The sequence below is a fragment of the Palaemon carinicauda genome, chromosome 6 (assembly GCF_036898095.1).
Source record: "Palaemon carinicauda isolate YSFRI2023 chromosome 6, ASM3689809v2, whole genome shotgun sequence".
NCBI lineage: Eukaryota > Metazoa > Arthropoda > Malacostraca > Decapoda > Palaemonidae > Palaemon > Palaemon carinicauda.
In genome coordinates, this window is record NC_090730.1 from 147822793 (window position 1) to 147842157 (window position 19365).

General features: G+C 41.9%; 1 long non-coding RNA gene across 3 annotated transcripts in view; it reads left to right on the forward strand.

Moving 5' to 3' along the window:
• The first annotated feature begins 9627 nt into the window (after window positions 1–9627).
• LOC137642223 (uncharacterized) overlaps window positions 9628–19365 on the forward strand; it is a 77883-nt gene continuing 68145 nt past the window's right edge. For all 3 annotated transcript variants that reach the window (XR_011044703.1, XR_011044704.1, XR_011044705.1), the window contains exon 1: window positions 9628–9758. This is a non-coding gene — a long non-coding RNA (uncharacterized lncRNA). The remainder of the gene's footprint in view (window positions 9759–19365) is intronic.

Below are 19365 nucleotides of genomic sequence, written 5' to 3' on the forward strand. Positions count from 1 at the left end.
AGTCCTCTCTTGGTGGTATATTCAACCAAGGGAGTTCATGATGTAGTAGGTTACAACACTGTCTTTTCTATCTTACTTGTGTTACTGGTACAATCACCTGGTGTCGCCTTACAAGGATAAAAGATAATTCTTTTATCCCTGGCCGGAATGGTAATATTTTACCTTAGGTGTGAGCTACACCTAATTTCCTTTGGAAATATGTTCTCTGGTTATTCTAGTAAAGACTAACTATGTGACTTGGCTGGTGGGCTTCCACAGGTGTTTGTGTGGGTTTCACAAGTAGGTGTCTTTCCCTTATTCTTGTTGAATACTCATTTGTTACATGTGAATTGAAATTCACTTGATATTCATGGAAATTTTTCTTCTTTTACAGGAGGAGCATCCGAAGTGTGATAGTGTCTTCTGCAATGTCCGCAGTAAGAACTTTTGTGGACATGCCTCGTGTAGGAGGCACGCGGCTTGTGCAGCCTCCAATGATGACCATCGTTACTGAGATCCGCAGGTATGTGCTGTATGTACTAACCTGCTATCAGAGGCTTTTGAATCCCCTAGGTCGGCGGAGTCAAGAGATGCAGCGAGGGAGAGGCTTCGCTTATGGGTAAGGGGTTTTCAGAAAAACACCACTGGACCTTATCTTCCTAACGAGAAGATGAGGGCATACCTTTTTCCCAAGGCTTCCCCTGATGCTGTTGTTCCCCAGCCTCGGCCGGAGATCCCTCTGATCCAGATTCCAGTGGAGGAGGATGTCGCTGACGCCATGCAGGACATCCAGTTGGACGACAAGATGTCCGACTTGTCCGATCGTGCGGAGCAGGATCTCCTCGCAGAGGGCGAGGAGGAGGATCGAGATCCTATTGCCGTGGAGGAAGAGGTTCCCGTATCATCAGACGTGCCGGTTCAGGTCTCTGAACCTATCCCCTCTACCTCGTCCGCTCTTCTAGCAGAGCTTGGACAGGCTCTCTCTTCCATCGTTGGTATGATCCAACAGATGCAGAGGGAGAATAATCAGAAGGCCGCTACTTTGGAGCTCCAGATGCAGAAGATCACAGCATCACGTGGACCTCCAAAGAAGCTCAACGTTAAGGACCTTCCTCTGTGCTCGGATGCCAACCCGTGGAGATATGCCGAGCACATGCCGATGACGATTGGGAAGATCGTCATGTCGGAGAAACTGGGCTCAGTTCCCCTTGAGGAGGTGGAATTCTGGCCCAGTAGAGGGGCCTATCCGGACTGCTATGTCCGTTTGAAGAAGGAGCCGGCTTCGAAGGAGGAGACGGAACCAAAGGAGGTGATTATCCTGGATCACTCCAAGGCTCAAGCCACTTTAACAGCTGCTTTAAAGGAGAGGGGGTTCTCAAACTCAAAAGTTGCCGCTTTGAGTAAGAAGCACCCCTCCTTTGTATCCTCCCCGGCTAGGGCCTTCCCCTTTATGCAAAAGGGGTTTGCGGCCGTCATGAAGGCGGTTGAAGCTGGCAAGCCGTGCCCGTCTTTGGAGGAATGTAAACCTCTATCGTTGGCATTGCCAATGGACAATAAGGACTGGAAGGAGGTGCACCTTACTTTCTCGGTTGGGAAGTTGGACGCCGACATTGCAGGACAGCAGTTCGGCGAAAACCTTCCCAAGTTGTCGGAATTCCTTCTACGGAGGGAATTGGACACAAAGGAGCGCCTGGCAGCCTCGATGTCTCTCCAGACCAACATGGAGACGATGGCTAGCGACCCCAAGATGCCAGAGATGTTCATGGTTATGGCCAAAATCCATCTGGCCACAGTAACCAAGGACCTCTATTGCTTTGTTAAAGCAAGGAGGGCCTGTAGGGAGTTTGTGTTCGCCTCGGCCACAGTGAGGCATGAACCCAAGAGGCTAATTTCATCCAGCATCTGGGGTAAAGATCTCTTTCCCAAGGACGTGGTCAAAGAGATCGTGGACAAGGCAGCCACTGAGAACCGCAATCTTCTCCTGAAGTGGGGCCTGTCCCTTAAGAGGAAGTCTTCTCCGGATGAGGGCCCTCAGCCGAAAGGAAAGGCGAAGAAGTCAAGGTTTTCCTCCCGTCCAGCCAAGTCCTTCAAACCGCAAAGACAACAGCAGCAGCAGCCAGCTTTGCCTCCGGTTCCACAACTGGTAGCCCAGACCCCGACCACCTTCCAATGGGTTCCCCAAGCCATGTCATCAGCTTCCCCGGCATTCAATCCCGTGTTCGAGGGACAGTCGACCACGTTTCGTGCAAGACCCAGAGGAGCAGCTAGAGGGTCATCAAGACGCCCCTCTAGGGGACGAGGATTCAGAGGTGGTCGCGGCCAGGGAGGCAAGACTGCAGGGCAGTCAAAGTGAAGTGTCGCCGGTAGGTGGGAGACTTCAGTATTTCCGGGATCGCTGGACCTTCGATCCCTGGGCCCACAGCCTTCTCAAAAATGGACTGGGTTGGAGTTGGTACAGTACTCCGCCCCAGTGCCCTCAATTTTTCCAACACTCCACCCCCGTTTTGGAGGAGTACATCCAAGATCTGTTGGAGAAAAAGGTGATCAGGAGGGTAAAGTCCATCAAGTTCCAAGGGAGGCTGTTTTGTGTTCCCAAGAAAGACTCGGGGAAACTCAGAGTCATTCTGGACTTGTCACCACTCAACAAGTTCATAGTGAACCACAAGTTCAAGATGTTAACGTTACAACACATAAGGGCCTTACTGCCCAAGAGGGCATATACCGTCTCCATCGATTTGTCAGACGCATATTGGCACGTTCCAATAAGTCGTCGTCTCTCCCCCTACCTAGGATTCAAGCTACAACAAAAACTTTACGCTTTCAGGGCGATGCCCTTCGGACTAAACATAGCCCCAAGGATCTTTACGAAGCTTGCGAGCGCAGCTCTCAAACAGTTACGCCTAAAAGGGTTCCAGGTAGTAGCCTACCTGGACGATTGGTTGGTGTGGGCAGCATCCAGAGCAGAATGCTTGCAAGCTTCCCTACAAGTGATTCAGTTCCTGGAATATCTAGGCTTCATGATCAACAGAAAGAAGTCTCGTCTTTCTCCAGCTCAGAGGTTCCAGTGGTTGGGAATTCACTGGGATCTAGTGTCACACCGTCTTTCCATCCCGATGTCAAAGAGGAAGGAAATAGCGGGGTCTGTCAGGAGACTTCTAGGTTCCGAGAGGATATCAAGACGCGAACAAGAGAGGGTTTTGGGCTCTCTTCAGTTTGCATCAGTAACAGACCCAGTGCTAAGAGCACAGTTAAAAGATGCAGCGGGAGTATGGAGAACCTTTGCATCGAAAGAGCGAAGGGACTTGAAGAGACCGGTCCCACTTCGACTACGTTCTCTTCTCAGACCGTGGTCTCAAGCCAGTCGTCTAAAGAGGTCTCTACCTCTTCAGCCACCCCCCCCCCCCCCCCCGTCAGTGACAATCCACACAGACGCCTCAAAGGTAGGGTGGGGGGGTCACTCCCATCGGAAAAAAGTGCAAGGGATCTGGTCCAAGCTATTTGGGACCTTTCACATAAACTTTCTAGAAGCTATGGCAGTACTTCTTACCCTGAAGAAAGTATCCCCACGTCACTCGATCCACGTAAGGTTGGTACTGGACAGCGAGGTGGTTGTGAAATGTCTGAATCGGCGGGGATCGAGATCCCCACCTCTCAACCAGGTAATGTTAGCCATATTCCGACTGGCGGAGAAGAAGAAGTGGCACCTGTCAGCAGTTCACCTTCAAGGAGTCCGGAATGTGACCGCGGACGCTCTATCCAGGGTTACACCGATAGAGACAGAATGGTCCCTAGACGCAGGATCATTCTCTTTCATCTTGAGACAAGTCCCAGAACTGCAGATAGACCTCTTCGCGACGAAGGACAACAAGAAGCTGCCGAAATATGTGTCCCCATACGTGGACCCCTCGGCAGAAGCAATAGATGCGATGTCCCTCGATTGGAACAGATGGTCCAGGATCTACCTGTTTCCCCCTCACAATCTGATGTTGAGGGTCCTCAACAAACTGAGATCCTTCAAGGGAGTAGCAGCAATAGTGGCCCACAAGTGGCCGAACAGTGTATGGTTCCCTCTAGCTCTGGAACTACGACTGAAGTTTCTACCACTCCCGGACCCAGTTCTGTCCCAGCAAGTCCAGAAGTCGACTGTCTTCGCTTCATTACAGAAAACCCGAACCCTGCAGCTCATGATTTTCTCTCCCTAGCGGTGAAGAAACGGTTCGGAATCTCGAAAGATAGTATCGACTTCCTGGAAGAATACAAGTGTAAGTCTACTAGGAGGCAGTACGAATCTGCGTGGAAGAAATGGGTAGCCTTTGTCAAAGATAAGAACCCGCACGAGATCTCTACGGAGTTCTGCCTATCCTTCTTCATTCACCTCCACGGACAGGGGCTGGCGGCGAACACAATTTCTACATGTAAGTCAGCTCTAACAAGACCCATTCTATATGCCTTCCAGGTAGACCTCGCTAACGAGATGTTTAATAAGATCCCAAAGGCCTGTGCTAGGCTTAGACCATCAGCTCCTCCAAAGCCTATTTCATGGTCGTTAGACAAAGTCCTTCATTTTGCCTCATTACTAGATAATGAGGAATGTGCGTTGAAGGACCTGACTCAAAAAGTGATCTTCCTTTTTGCCCTTGCTTCTGGGGCCAGAGTTAGTGAGATTGTGGCTCTCTCGAGAGAGGAGGGCCGAGTTCAGTTCCTGGATGGGGGAGAACTGAACCTGTTTCCGGACCCTACGTTTCTCGCTAAGAACGAGTTGCCCACCAACAGGTGGGGTCCCTGGAGAATCTGCCCTCTGAAAGAAGATGCATCTCTATGTCCCGTAGAATGCCTTAAGGTCTATCTTCGTAAAACTTCAGACTTCCATGGGGGCCAACTATTCAGAGGAGAAACATCGGGCTCGAATTTATCTTTAAATCAGCTTAGGGCGAAAATTACATATTTTATTCGCAGAGCGGATCCTGACAGTTCACCCGCAGGTCATGATCCGAGGAAAGTTGCTTCATCCTTAAACTTCTTTAACTTTATGGATTTTGAACACCTTCGTTCATACACTGGCTGGAAGTCTTCCAGGGTATTCTTTCGCCACTATGCTAAGCAAGTGGAGCAGCTAAAGAGGTCTGTGGTAGCAGTTGGTTGCGTCGTTAACCCTGCTGTTTAACTCTGCGAGGAACAGCGGAATCATTTGGGACTTGGATTCTTGGGTGAATGGTTAGTTATATGCGTTGATATAACTGGTAGTGAAGGCTCTCAGAGCCCACAGTGACTGTTCCAACGTTATGGTGATGGTAGCACAAGTACAGACAGGTGTGCCAAGCGTTTGCCAACGCTATTGTCAGCAAAGTAGTAACATGGACGTTAAGTTTGATACCGGGGTATGTGTAAGTGACACATATGTTTTCTTTCAGATAATCATTCATCCATGCACTACAGTACTTGTGTAAATTGTTGGTCATCCACCTAGCATATGTACATATTTATGGTGACCATGTCTATTTATTGTTTCTCAATAAACTTGTTCTCGGGAACCTTGCGTCTCCTTCACCTATTTTTGATTTCATATTGATTTTTGAGCATTTAGCCTATGTATATTAATCGGGGATATCTATAATAGCCTATTCCTTAATGCAAAGCCTGGATTATACTGGTTTATACTTTCCTTAGCAATAAGGACTCCACCCCTTTCTGAGGATGGTGGTAGCAGCAAGTTTAATCCTACGCAGATATAACCTTTTGTCTAATTTTACTTCGACCAGGGTGCTGGTCGGGACTTTTTCTTTTGGATACTGTAGTCCCGTAAGACTTCGCTTTACTTCATATAGAGTGAGACCACTATATGGTACTGGCTGGCGAGTGATTCATACATAGGTATATGTACTCTTCGTTCGTTTCTAGAGTCTAGTAGGACTCCTCCCTGTAGGGGGCAGGAAGCACTCTCATGGCTTATGATTAGTTAAAAGGTGTATAACGGTAACATCTTAGGTCTGTCAGTCGAGTTGACTAAGAAACATTCTTGAGGAGTACGGCACGTATTGAGAATCCACAGATACAGTAATGCTCTGGTATACTTCCATCAGGACGACATGGCTTGAGCCCAAAAAACGGATTTTGAGCGAAGCGAAAAATCTATTTTTGGGTAAGATAGCCATGTCGTCCTGATGGACCCGCCCTGCTCCTTTTCAAAAAATAAAATAAATAAATAAGAGTGAAAAGGATAGTAGGACCCCTCCCTACATACAGTATCTGTAGCACCTCGTGTATCGCTACAAGGAATACAGATGGCGCCGTGAGCGGCGCAGGGCACGCTTTCGAAACGGGGAGGAGAGATGCCTTATGAACGGCTCCCCCCTTTCTTATCGTTTTCGTTTTCTTGCCATTTTACTCCTACGAAGTGTTAACTCTATTCGGGGTATAGATTGCTATGAGGCGTGTCAAGAATACGTCCACTGATATTTACGATATCCCTAAGGTCTTTTTAGGGATACTCGCTCCAGGAGTTAGAATTCTGGGTACCTGAAGGTAAATTCTCTGGGAATATCGCCGTAGTTGTAATATACCCTAGGAAGCTGCCTTTAAGGAACTTCCATCAGGACGACATGGCTATCTTACCCAAAAATAGATTTTTCGCTTCGCTCAAAATCCGTTTTATTGGATTCTATTTAGGCTTCGTTCAGAAAATTCAACATCCCAGTGCCTAGTAAGCTAACCTATAACTACAGTATGAATGGATGCTATTTGAGAAAAAAATCAGAAGCTAAACTCTGTAGTCTTTTATTCAAATTTACCAATAGTTTGCTGAAAGAGTGAGAGCCCTAAAACACCTGAAACGAGAGTAAGCTTAGAATAGACCAATGAGCTAAGTAATTTGAATGATTAGTAAGTCCTTTTTGCATTTAGTGTTTGCCTAGTAATTTGATGAATATATCAAAGTTACGGAATCAGTGCCAAGGAAAAAGTATCATATGTTACTATTAATAGAACAAATATTCAAAAACTATCTCGTATAGCCTATTCTTTGTGTGAAATAAAAAAAATAAACCAAAAACTTAAAGAACATTTATGTTGAGATCGGCAACTATTTTACCAATAAGGAAATAGGGATAATTTAAATACTAAAATAAACGGTATTATTTTTTTCAGAATGAAAACTGTCTTGTACAATATCCAATTTCCGTTCTTCCTTCGTTTGTAGGGTCACGACTAAATACATGTCTATTAGTATTAAAGATACAAAACGTCAGATTTTATGTCTAGTATACAATATATATTAGTCTACCCCAATCTCATCACAGAAAACGTTTTTTCTTATTTTCCCAATTTTCTCTTGATTGTAAGCCGTAGACTATAGAAATAATAATAATAATAATAATTATTATTATTATTATTATTATTATTACAACTTGCTAAGCTACAACCCTAGTTGGAAAAGCGGGATGCTATAAGCCCATGGGTTCCAACAGGGAAAATAGCTCAGTGAGGAAAGGAAACAAAGAAAACGAAAATGTTTTAAGAAGAGCAACGAGATTAAGATAAATATCTCCTATGTAAACTATAAAATCTTTAACAAACCAATAGGAAGAGAAATAAGATAGAATAGTGTGCCCAAGTGTACCCCCAGTCTATTGGTAATTTACAGAATTAACGAGTCCGAGATTTCGTTCAGAAAGAGAAAGCTGGGGTTATCTCTAGGTTGCTCAAAAGCGGTAACATGAAAACAAACAAGTAACTAATATGAGAAACCTATTGTTATAATTTCTGAAAACGATATTAAAAACAAAGGAAATTGAAGTTAGATTTTAGTAATACTGAAATACAGCCCTTGGGCTTAAGCATTTTGCTTTTCCAACTATAATTGTATCTTACCAAGTAATAATAATAATAATAATAATAATAATAATAATAATAATAATAATAATAATAATAATAATAATAATAATAATAATAATAATAATAATATTAATAATAATATTTTTGTAATTGAAAATTATCATGATATAAAAGATATTGGGATCGATTAGAGACTTGAGATACGAATTCTGGCAACGGCGACATTGGTAAAGCATCTTAAAAAAATTTATTTTGAAATTTGTATCCTTCCAGCCAAACAATATCACAGTCTATAAAGATGAAAATAGAGGGTTTTCAGGAGTAATATCGAAATTATAAATTGTGACCTGTTATTTACTCGTAAATATTTGAAACTATATTAGGTAGACCATTAAAAGATGTCGTAGCGGTTATTGTGCTGCCAGAACTCAGTACCGAAGCTTTTATTTAATATCACAATTTCTTATAGATATAATATAATTTCGTCGTATTGAGTATAAAGATTTTGTCTTTAATTTTTTTTTTAAATATTTTCCTTAATTATTATTTAATTCTCCAATGATCCCAGAGGAAATAGTGAGAATAGGTTCTCGGTTGAATTACAGCGTACCGTGTTACGTTTTAGCTCAACACTTTTAGCAACCGCTAGATGTCCTCAGCTTTCACTTTCGAAACTTACAAATCAATAGAAAATGGAGTAAGTTAATTTACAAATGACACGATAGGTGTCTCTATAGTCGAGAGGTTGTAATCAAGGAAAAACGGGAATTAGATTCGACTACAAAAAAGTGTTATTACCAGGTTACATTGCCCTGTAATTCACTACAAAAATACCAACATATTAACTGTAAGTGTTTTCTACAAAGTAACTTCACTTTCTTTATCTTTAATGTTGTTATCTGAAATAACGAGTATTAGTTTAAAAAAAAAAAATAGCTGCTTGCTTCAATTATAAAATATTTGCAAATTTCCTCATGTTTTGATGTATCCATTACAATTTTAAACCCTGTCATAAATTTGACAGTAAATAACTTGCAAACAATCGGCTAATAACCTCAAACACAGCAATTGTTTCTACACATAAGCTTTAATTAATGTATAAGAAATTGTTTGAATTTATCATTTCCTTAAATAGCTAAAGGTGGCCCCAACTCGTAGCCATGAAATTAAAAACATATTTCAGAAGAAATGGACCGTTCACAGGTTATCTCAAAATAACCGCATGTATGTATGTATGTATACAATAAATATTGTATTCGAGATTACAGAATAAAAAGATAGCCAGAAAAATCTTCAGATGTGTATTGCTAATTTCTAGGAACGTTGAAATAGCTATTATCATCTTGCAAGTTTGCTCAGCAATGTGATACCTGAAAACTTTAAATCAATCAATCAATCAGCAATTTGGATTTTGGTCATTCATTTCATCACTATCTCAGTCATTAATTTCACAACCATAACCAATAGATGTCACCCTTGAACTGTAGAATTTTAGAAAGACGGCAGGGGAATTTAGTTATGTTTCTAAAAGATCCTTGATTTCTCATTTAGCCACTCGGGTGTTGTTTAGTGTTGCCAGATATAAGGATTTATTCCTAGATTTAGTGATTTTGGGGGTCTGATGGGATATTCTGTACAAATTTCTATGAAGTAAAGTAGTTTGTTTCCTAGGGTATATTTCCCTGTAATACAGTAAAATAATACCGAAAATATATTTGTGGAAATGGGGATTTTTTGGGTGGTTATGGGGAGTTTTATCACGAGTTTTGGGGATTTTTAGACTAATCCATCCACCTGGCAATACTGTCAGTTGTTATTTTTGTGCTGTATTTCATGGCGGACGGAAGGTAGGAACGGTTAAGAATTTTGTCTGTGAACTGGTTTAAGAAGATTCTTCGTGCGTATGATCCCGTTTAATTAGTATTTTTCCAGTTATAGTGGTGATGGAAGTAAGTTTTACTTTGACCAGGGTTTTGGGCCCATTAATCAGATGGTTTTATATTTTATTGTCTCGACTCTTGGAGACTTTCCATTGTGTTAATTTCTGGAAGGGGAAACTTGTTCCGGTTTAGCGTATGGCCTATTTTTTATTCTGGTTTATTATGTGGCCTACCTGACTTAGGTTAGGTTAAGTCAAGTCATGCTACATAATAAAGCAGATTGAATTTCGTAGGCCATATTCGAAAGGTAGGCCACATACTAAACCAGCACCTGAAGGTGCCGGTTTAGTATGTGGCCTACCTTTCGAATATGTCCTACGAAATTCTATTTGTTTTAGTATGTGACCTAACATAACACCCCCCTTCGACCCCCTTACACTGCTGTATTCTTAGTCAGACGTCACCATACATACAGGTGGCCAATATCATACTTACACCCCAGTGTTTTGAAAGAGTATGATAATTTCCTGGGGGACAGCCATAGTTTTTGAGGTATGTGTCGACTATTGAGTAATAGTAATGAAAACTGTAAACATTGGAGTATTTGGTTGCCACGGCTTCCAGTGTAATGGTCACTTTTTTCCCCCGTCTGAAATTCCCCTCGGGGGAAATATGGCCCAGGATATATATCCCCCGGGGGTACTTTGTCCCACGATAATATTCCCCTCTCTGGGCCCTTTGCTTGGTGGAGGTAACCATTATTTCGGATGGGGGAAAAAAAACCATTACACTGGTGTAGCAGGAAATTCCCTCCCCCCACCCCCACCCCACCCCGGAGGGGGCGGGGTGTCAATTTCCCTTACGGAAAACTAGCCCGGGCTGTTACTTCCCCAGGGGGAATTTCAGCCCTAAGATATCTTCCCCCCCCCCCCAGGCCATTTCTCCCCCACCCTCCCTTATAGAGAAACTATTTTGATGAATTAAATAATCAACGGTAAGTTTGACAAAATATTAGGAATATATTTATCTACAATGTTACGTAACGTTACGATGGCATTGCTAACGTTAGCAATGCCACGATAATATCGTGTATTTTAAAGTATTTTTCCATATATCCTTTACACAAGATATAAATAGGTACAATAAAGAGGTCCCCTTGTTTGTTTCATTTGTTTGATGTTGACTACTCCCCAAAATTGGGGGAAGTGCCTTGGTATATGTATGTACACTTAGATTCAAAAGTCCGCCGACACTCGGGGAGAATTGCTCGTCAGAGGTCTCTAGTGTTATCATGACAAAACAAATAAAGAGCTGCATTTCTTACTACTTCTAAGGAGATAGGCGGAGCCTTGTCCAAGCTCAGCGAACGCTGGAAAATATTACAAATCTTGTTGACATATTTTATGCTGTGGTATCATTTGACATCTCGACTATCCAATACAAATCCACAAAACACACATATATATATATATATATATATATATATATATATATATATATATATATATATATATATATATATATATATATATAGAATCTGTATAAGCATGTAGAAATTAATGGAGTTATTTCCTTTCCTCACTGGGCTATTTTTCCCTGTTGGAGCCCCTGGGCTTATAGCATCTTGCTTTTCCAACTAGGGTTGTAGCTTGGATAGTAATAATAATAATAATAATAACTTAACAATTCCTTCCGTTAACAGCTACATTATATTGTTCGAGGATCCGACATTAGTCTTGTTCCAGTTTCATTTATGGCTCGATGCTGTAAAGTATTCATAAAAACGCCATATATGAGTTATACGAGCCTTGAGGACATTCAGAGAGAGAGAGAGAGAGAGAGAGAGAGATTACAGTAGTGAATGTAGTAATTGGTCACCATATAAATTGATTTCTAGACATTCATGCATATCAGGAGAAATTTTCGCTTGATATAGCAATGTTTCCAATAAAAATGATTGTATTATGCTTCCAAAAACTTGAGACTTTCATAGGCCTTTAGATATTCATAGATAGGAACATTTTGGAATACATAAGGATACTTTACTGAAACATATTTCCCAAGTCATTCAGATTCAAGGGGATGTGCCATCTCAGTCTTTAGTTCGCAACCCACTTGCCCTTTATTCATAAAAGTTTTTACTTTTCCTTTTCCGCCCGTATTTGTGGCTAAGAACGGTTGGCATTAACATTTAAACTAGAATTTTAAATATATACTGTAAAATCTTTGCTGTGTTGCTAATTCAGTCTTTATTAAAAGAGCTTTAATTTGCTTGATAATTACTGAGGCCCTATAACAAAATTGGAGATAGTTATCATCGGGTAGAGATAACGGAATTATTTTGTTGGACTTAAATGCTCATCCACATAATGGTAGATTTTAGAACAATGATAGCTTTAATTAGAGAGTCATTGTCTTATGAGTGTTTGAAGGATTCGTTAGAAAGAATCCTTATACCAACATTTGTCCGGCTCGAAGTTATACTATTTAGTTACCATAGATCATTATGTTCTGTAGTCCTCCACATACCACAAGTTTTCCAATTAATATGCTCATTACGAAAGTACTCTGTAGGATAATTTACCCATTTGCTTTAAAATCAACCAAGATATTTTCGTTAACTGGAATGATTATAAAGGAATGTGATTGAAATTGTATAAAAAAGGTGAGTGAAATAGTGCTTAAAATGCCTTATTTCTGAATCCAGCTAAGGAATATCTCGTCTTGGCTTCACACAAATTTCGAAAGGTTCAAGGTTGGAATGGTCAAGTGAAGGTGTTTCTAGCTGCCGCTCAGGAGAGATTTCTTTTGTGGAGGGATAGTGAGAAACTAGGAACTAAAATTGCCAGCCTTAGATGAATACCGGCGAAAAAGGCAATTTTTTTTTTTTAAATACCGAGGATGTTTAATAAACGAATGAATAAAGAATGAATGAAAGGAACACAAATAGGAACTTGATCATGGAGACTTACGCCTATTTGAATCACGATTATTAGAAGTTAGCGTAGTCAAGCTACGTACTTTTCTGAAGATAAAGCTACTAGTAATTACATAATCAGTGATAACTTACAGCCAAGGTATTAGTGTAAGAAATAATTTTGGGTTCATGTCGTTCTGAGGACAGACTTTTATATATGATTTATCAATAAAGCAAATTTCTCAAAGGTTTTGCTAGAATGTAATAGTCGTTTCATTTACCGCAATACAACTTTTCGATTCAATAAACTAAATTCTGATTGTATTCAAAGTGCTATGCAGTCATCAGTATTTACTGTTTCGATGACAGATTATTTATTATGCGAAGTTAATAGTTAACTTTGGTTACTAATCAACCTTAGAACAACAAAGGCTATTTATTCGGTTGCTACTAGCTACTACAAATTAACTAATTATGAATTAGGTTAGCAATATTTCATGGAACATTAATGGTTATCAAATTAGATTGAGGTAATGATGCAATATTTTACAAGTTGTATCAAGAATTTCTTAACCTCTTTCCACAACCTCTAAAATACAAATGACTTCCTTGTTTCCTCAAATTCTTCAGTGTCGGACTTCCCGGGGGAGGAGTAATCCCCCCCACCTACTTACCCCCCCCCCTGCAACTTACCCATCCATTGAAAGTGTCTACTGGGCTCCTCGGAAGAATAGTAAAAATAATTATATATATATATATATGTATATATGTGTGTGTTTTATGTATTTGTAGTGAATATCCGAGAGACAAATGATACCACAGAATGAAATATGGCAACTCTATTTGTAATATTTTTAAGCGTTCGCTGAGGTTGGACAAGTCTCCGCCCATTTCCTTGAAGGTAGTAAGAAGACCAACTCTTTCTTTGTTTTGTCATGGTAACACTAGAGACCTCTGACGAACAATTCCCCTTGAGTGCCGGCGGACTTTTGAATCTAAGTGTACAAAAGGGTACAGAACCTAACAAACCCACCTAACCTAACCTAGAAGTTTCTAGGTCACAACCCCTAGCCGGAGCCATGCCCCCGGACCCCCTTCCCAGGCACAACCCCTAGCCGGGGCAAGCCCCTGGACCCCCTTCCCAGGTCACAAACTTGTACTGGCAAGAGGTAATGTTGAACTGCGCACTCTAAAAACATTAAAATTAAAGAAATTAATGACTTACTTTTATGACCCGGTGTAATGGTCTGTTTTTCCCCCTATCTGAAATAATGGTTACCTCCACCAAGCAAAGGGAGAATCTTGGACCAGAGGGGGGAATATTATCCTGGGACAAAGTTCCCCCGGGGGATATATATCCTGGGCCATATTTCCCCCGGGGGGAATGTCGGACGGGGGGGAAAAACGGATCATTACACCGGGTCATAAAAGTAAGTCATTAATTTCTTTAATTTTAATGTTTTTAGTGTGCGCAGTTCAACATTACCTCTTGCCAGTACAAGTTTGTGACCTGGGAAAGGGGGTCCGGGGCGTGCGCTAGATGTGACCTGGAAAGGGGGTCCGGGGCTTTCCCCCTGCCTAGGGGTTGTGACTTGGGAAGGGGGTCTGGGGCTTCCCCCTGGCTAGGGGTTGTGACCTGGGAACTAATAGGTTAGGATAGGTGGATTTGTAAGGTTCTGTACCCTTTTGTACCTTTTTATATTTTGTGTAAGGGGTATGTGGAAAAATGCTCTAAAATACACGTTAATATTATCGTTGCATTGCTAACGTTGGCAATGGCATCGTAATGTTGGTAAAGTTGAGTAACATTGTATATACTGTATATATATTCCTAATATTTTGTCAAACTTAGCGTTGATTATTTAATTCATCAAAATAGTTTCTCTGTTAGGGAGGGTGGGGGAGAAATTGCCTAGGGGGGGAAAGATACCTTAGGGGTGAAATTCCTCCTGGGGGAATAACGGCCTGGGCTGCTTTTCCCGGGGGGAAATCGATCCTAGGCTAATTTCCCCGGGGGGAATTTCAGTCAAGGGGGAAAAATTTCCTGCTACAGCGGACTCAAAGAAAACATGACTTTTCATTCCATTTTTAAGACATTCATGCAGAGTTTATCACACTACAAAGGCTTCAATAATTAATTTTAGCAAGGATTTGATGAGTTTTTGCTCTGGCGTATGCTCGCTTTGCTCGCGACTAAAAGTTATCTCGCTACAGCTGTTCTGGCCAGAGGACTACGTTTCGTTATGTGCATTAGCCCTGGGGCTAGCTTTTCGCTAATTATCGAATATAAAATCTTAGAATTTGATTACCTTGGTTACCATCCAGAGATTCAGGTTATGGGTCTAAATGAATGTTATTGTAATGATTTATTGAAATATCATAATCAAGATTGTTTTGGGAGAATTGTTAATATTAAATAAAACCCTACTTTCAATACCATATACTACTGGCGGAAACCTCGGTCTCCTTCCACCCAGCAATTCAGGAAAACATTGGTAGGGTAGAAATGTTTGATATATTTAGCCTGATCATTGGAAAGGGAAGCTAAGTCCATTATCGAACAGAGGCTAGGGCGGGAGTCACAACTCTCCCATTTGTGTATATTCACCCCCCTTTAAGTTTGTTCTATAAAATGGATTTTGAAATGGGAAAAATAGTTTTGGGTGAGATAGCCGTGTCATCCTGATGGAAGTTCCTTAAAGGCAGCCTTCTACTTGTGATATTTCTGCGAGTGATATACCAGAGAATTTTACTTGTAGAGGTATCATGGGGTTACTACCTCCGGAGCGAATATCCCGAGAGATATCACGTATACTATAGGGATGTTTGAAACAAGCCACGGCTCTTCTTCCCCAAATAGTTAACCTTGTCTCGAAGGATATGGGATAGGATTAGCTATGCGGGCGAGAGAGCTGTTACAACTCCCAATCCCAGTGTGCTACAACTAACATGTTTCTTGTAAAACCATTCTAGAAGCAGCCATCGCATGATGCAAGGCCTCGCACTGAGAATTGGTAAGGGATGAAAAGTAACGGGCGGGTCCATAAGGACGACATGGCTATCTCGGCCAAAAGTAGATTTTTCCTATGTCAAAATCTGTTGTTTGAGCTCGGGCCATATCGTCCTGATGGAAGTGTACCAGAGAATTAGTATTCTCAGTTGTTCATAGACATAACCACACTTCCCCTGGCACTGGGAACGATGGTACCAAGCTATGAGCACAAACAATATGTATGTGAAATAATTAGAAGCAGAGAAATTCAATAGCTCAGTCCCACTCACTGTGAATAAACTCTTTGTCTCTAGTAGTCAATCAGACTGGAGTCTATAAAAGGAGGGTTAAAAAATTGGAGGTACACTGATTTTATTGTGAACAGTAGGTCCAATGAAAGGAGACGCAAAAAGAACAATAATCTCTTATTTCCGAATATCATAAATGTAACAATAGGAATATTGAAACATGCAGGTAACCTTAGTTTTCAGACCCCAGAATTAAGTAACAGTACAGTAGTAAAATAGTAACACTCATAACATAAGAGGAAAATATCAGTTTTGACTCTTTACAATTATAAAGTAGTACATATTGAAAAGAAAACATTCCACTTGCTCAGTATAGACTGAGAAGTCCCAATTATAGAGTCCATGCACAACACTAGAAGCTGGTTTAATCACACTTCCAGCGGCCATCACAAGGTGTTTGATCTCTTCCAACTGACATTAGTAGTGTTTGAAGAACACTTGAAGATATCCATCCTGTGTAAGCCTTTAAGCCTTTAAAGGGCATGGACTGGGAAACGTTTAAGGAAGAGGCAACTTTCCTAGGGTCATGACCTGATGGCATACTATCAGGGTCAACCCTTCTGAGGTCTCCCCGAAAGCTCTTGGTTGAGAGAGGTTCTAGGAAGGCGAAGACTTTGACATAGACGAGGATACACCTGTGATCACCAGCACGCGGAGCAAGGTCTCCCTGGCCACAATCACCCCACACATTTTTGTTAACGAGATTAGTCTCGAGGACAATGGCCAGTCTCGGAAGATAACCTTTAGACATGGGAATAGTGCTTCTAGGAAAGTCTCCTTCAAGTAGGCTGATAGAGGTGACATCTAGGATGAACTCTTGAAGCTCCACAAAGTGTAGGGAGTCTTCCTAGATGAGAGGAAGTTCTTGTCAGAGCCCTTCCAAGCCCTCTTGAGTGACTCAGATGCAGGCTACCTGGGATCTGCCCAGGGAAGGAACCTGGCTCATTGAGTGGCACTCCAGTGTCCCTTAAGGCCCACGCCATCCTTGGGGCTGCCTTGGTCTCCCACATTCTCAAACAAGGTAGCTTGGAATTAGAACTGTCAGTTTGGAACTCTTCAGTATGGCTTTTGGCAAGGAAGGCCTCCAGGCTTTTACTAGGCACTGCCAGGACTACCCACGACTTCCTAGAAGGAACTGAGGCATGCAACTCTTACAATACCCAACCTGTTCCTTCCAGGCAGTGGGGCAGGGGAAATAAGGGGTTAAGCTCTCACCCCCTCCCATTCTTCTCTATACTGTATTTGAGAGTAGGAGATACCTTGTCATTCCTTTAGGCAAACCAACTGAGGTATAGGGCCTAGCCAGGGTTGGTTAGTCTTTGAGAGGTTATTTGTTACCTCTTCAGCCCTGTGAAGAGCGATGGAGGAATTGATACAAGGACAGCTCCATAGCAACTAAAGTTATTCTAGAGATAACACTGGTATTTATAAGGCCTGAAAGAGTTATATAAGGGTGACATTGCATGATTATAGTCAACAATATTTGTTGATAAGGTTGACATTGGCATAAAAAGGTGAAAATATTTAGCCTGTTACATTCAGCGACAAGTTTACGTGGGGTCAGCTCCCTCCTACCTCTCTCCCACACAGTGTCCACTGATGCTTACGCCCACTTCCTCACTTTATATCCCAACTTTTCAGCCAGAACTACACCAGACGCACACAGTTCCCACCAAGCACAGTATCTATCACCATATGAAGACAATGGGGGAATGAGAGAACAATGCAGAAGGAAACGACAGGCAGCAGTATAGCAGTATCTACCAGTGTTTGCACATTGGATCCTGAATCTTGCATAAAGAGATTAGTTAATGTAGAGGCCACTGCCATGTGCGATGGCCTATTTCCCTTTTGAATGACCATTTACATCTGGTAGCAAATTTCTTAGCAGCGGCCTCAAAGCTGACTGGAGTGGTGGTAGCCAACTGAGGAAGTGGGGCATCATTCAGTGGAGCATTGGTTGGAGCTCGGACATGGGGTGGCATAGGTAAGTGGTGTCCAGGCTTGTCGCGAGGAAGTCATCGATGTCTCCAACATTCACCTCTGCTTCAGTTGATATTGTATGGTTGTCCTCTTTTGTCAGTAGTTGTTGTTCTAAAAAGTGGGGAAGTGGCTGTTCATAAGTTGTTGACTGTTCGTCAGCTCCTTTCTGGGAAAGGTGTCAACATTGGTAAAGGCAGCTTGCACTGGGTACGGCAGCACGAAGTATGTTCACTTCATGAGGACAATAATTTGCAGCAGGATGAAGGCAAGCAAAACCAATCCTCTCCATGTGGTGATAGGGAGTACTGCTCCAGAAGGAATGATTTTAGGGCAAAGACAGTACAGTATGAGATTTCTGGGAAGTTTACCTCTTGATTGTAGCGAAGACGTAGTTAGCTTTGGTGCTTGAGTAGTTCAAGCCCTTGATGTGGAACTGAATCTTGGCTTGCTGAAACCAGGCAAATGCGTCTCTGCTAGCGAAGGGTGGGGCCCTTACTGTGGCAGTGTGGACAGAAGTCTTTGAGTTTGGTGGTGGGATAGTCTTGAGTACATGGCAGAGGAAACGGCGGGCTTGGTCACCAATATGATGAGATTGGAGGAGGTATTGATAAGAAGGATAGACCCCTATCAACTAACCTTATTCTAGAGACAAGAAAGTTATTTGTCACTGCAGAGATCACACAAAGGTAATGATTGAATGTTTATGGTAGACTGTTTTTGTTGGTAAGATTGACATTGGCATACAAATTCCGCTAGATAACGGTATGATAATTAGCATGTTACAGCAGATTCAGTGACATGCATGTGGAGTTTGTTGATGATTATATTATTGAAGAAAAGATAGGGCATCCTTCTTCATTTGTATTTGCATTGCTTGTGGGTCTTGCATTACAGCCCGTCGCCCTCCCACCTTACTTTTTGGCTTATAGAGTATACATCTGTCTTTCCAGCATTTCTGAGAACCCTGTCATTGTGGACAGAGGTAGGGAGGGATGTTGGAGCGAACAAGCTCAAAAGTTAGGGGATGATTTTCCTTAGTTGTTTAGTGGAAGTGGTCTCCATGGAATGAGTTTGAGTTCAAAAGAAATTCAGGCAGAAACAGGCTGTTTGTGCAAACTTTTATCGGAGGAAGGCCTTTTGCTTTCAGTGGATCTAAAGGATACATACTATAGTACCTGAGCATCAGTCCAATAGAAGTACCCCCCTACTCCCTCTATGGTACAAAGTACTAGTTCAGGTCTCTGGGCTCTCAACGGGGTACTACTGGTTGGGTGTTCATTCGTATGTTCACCTTGGTTGTAGACTAACGAGATAAGACTGTGAATGCATCTCTAGAATGGATGATCTAGGCCATAGTGTGGCAGTTGCTACAGGATATACAGTAGTTCAACTTTCCGCTTTCGTCATGATCTGGGGTTTGTAGAAATTGAGGAAAAGTCTTTGGCTCAAGCTGAAGTTGAAGCACTTGGGCATGCT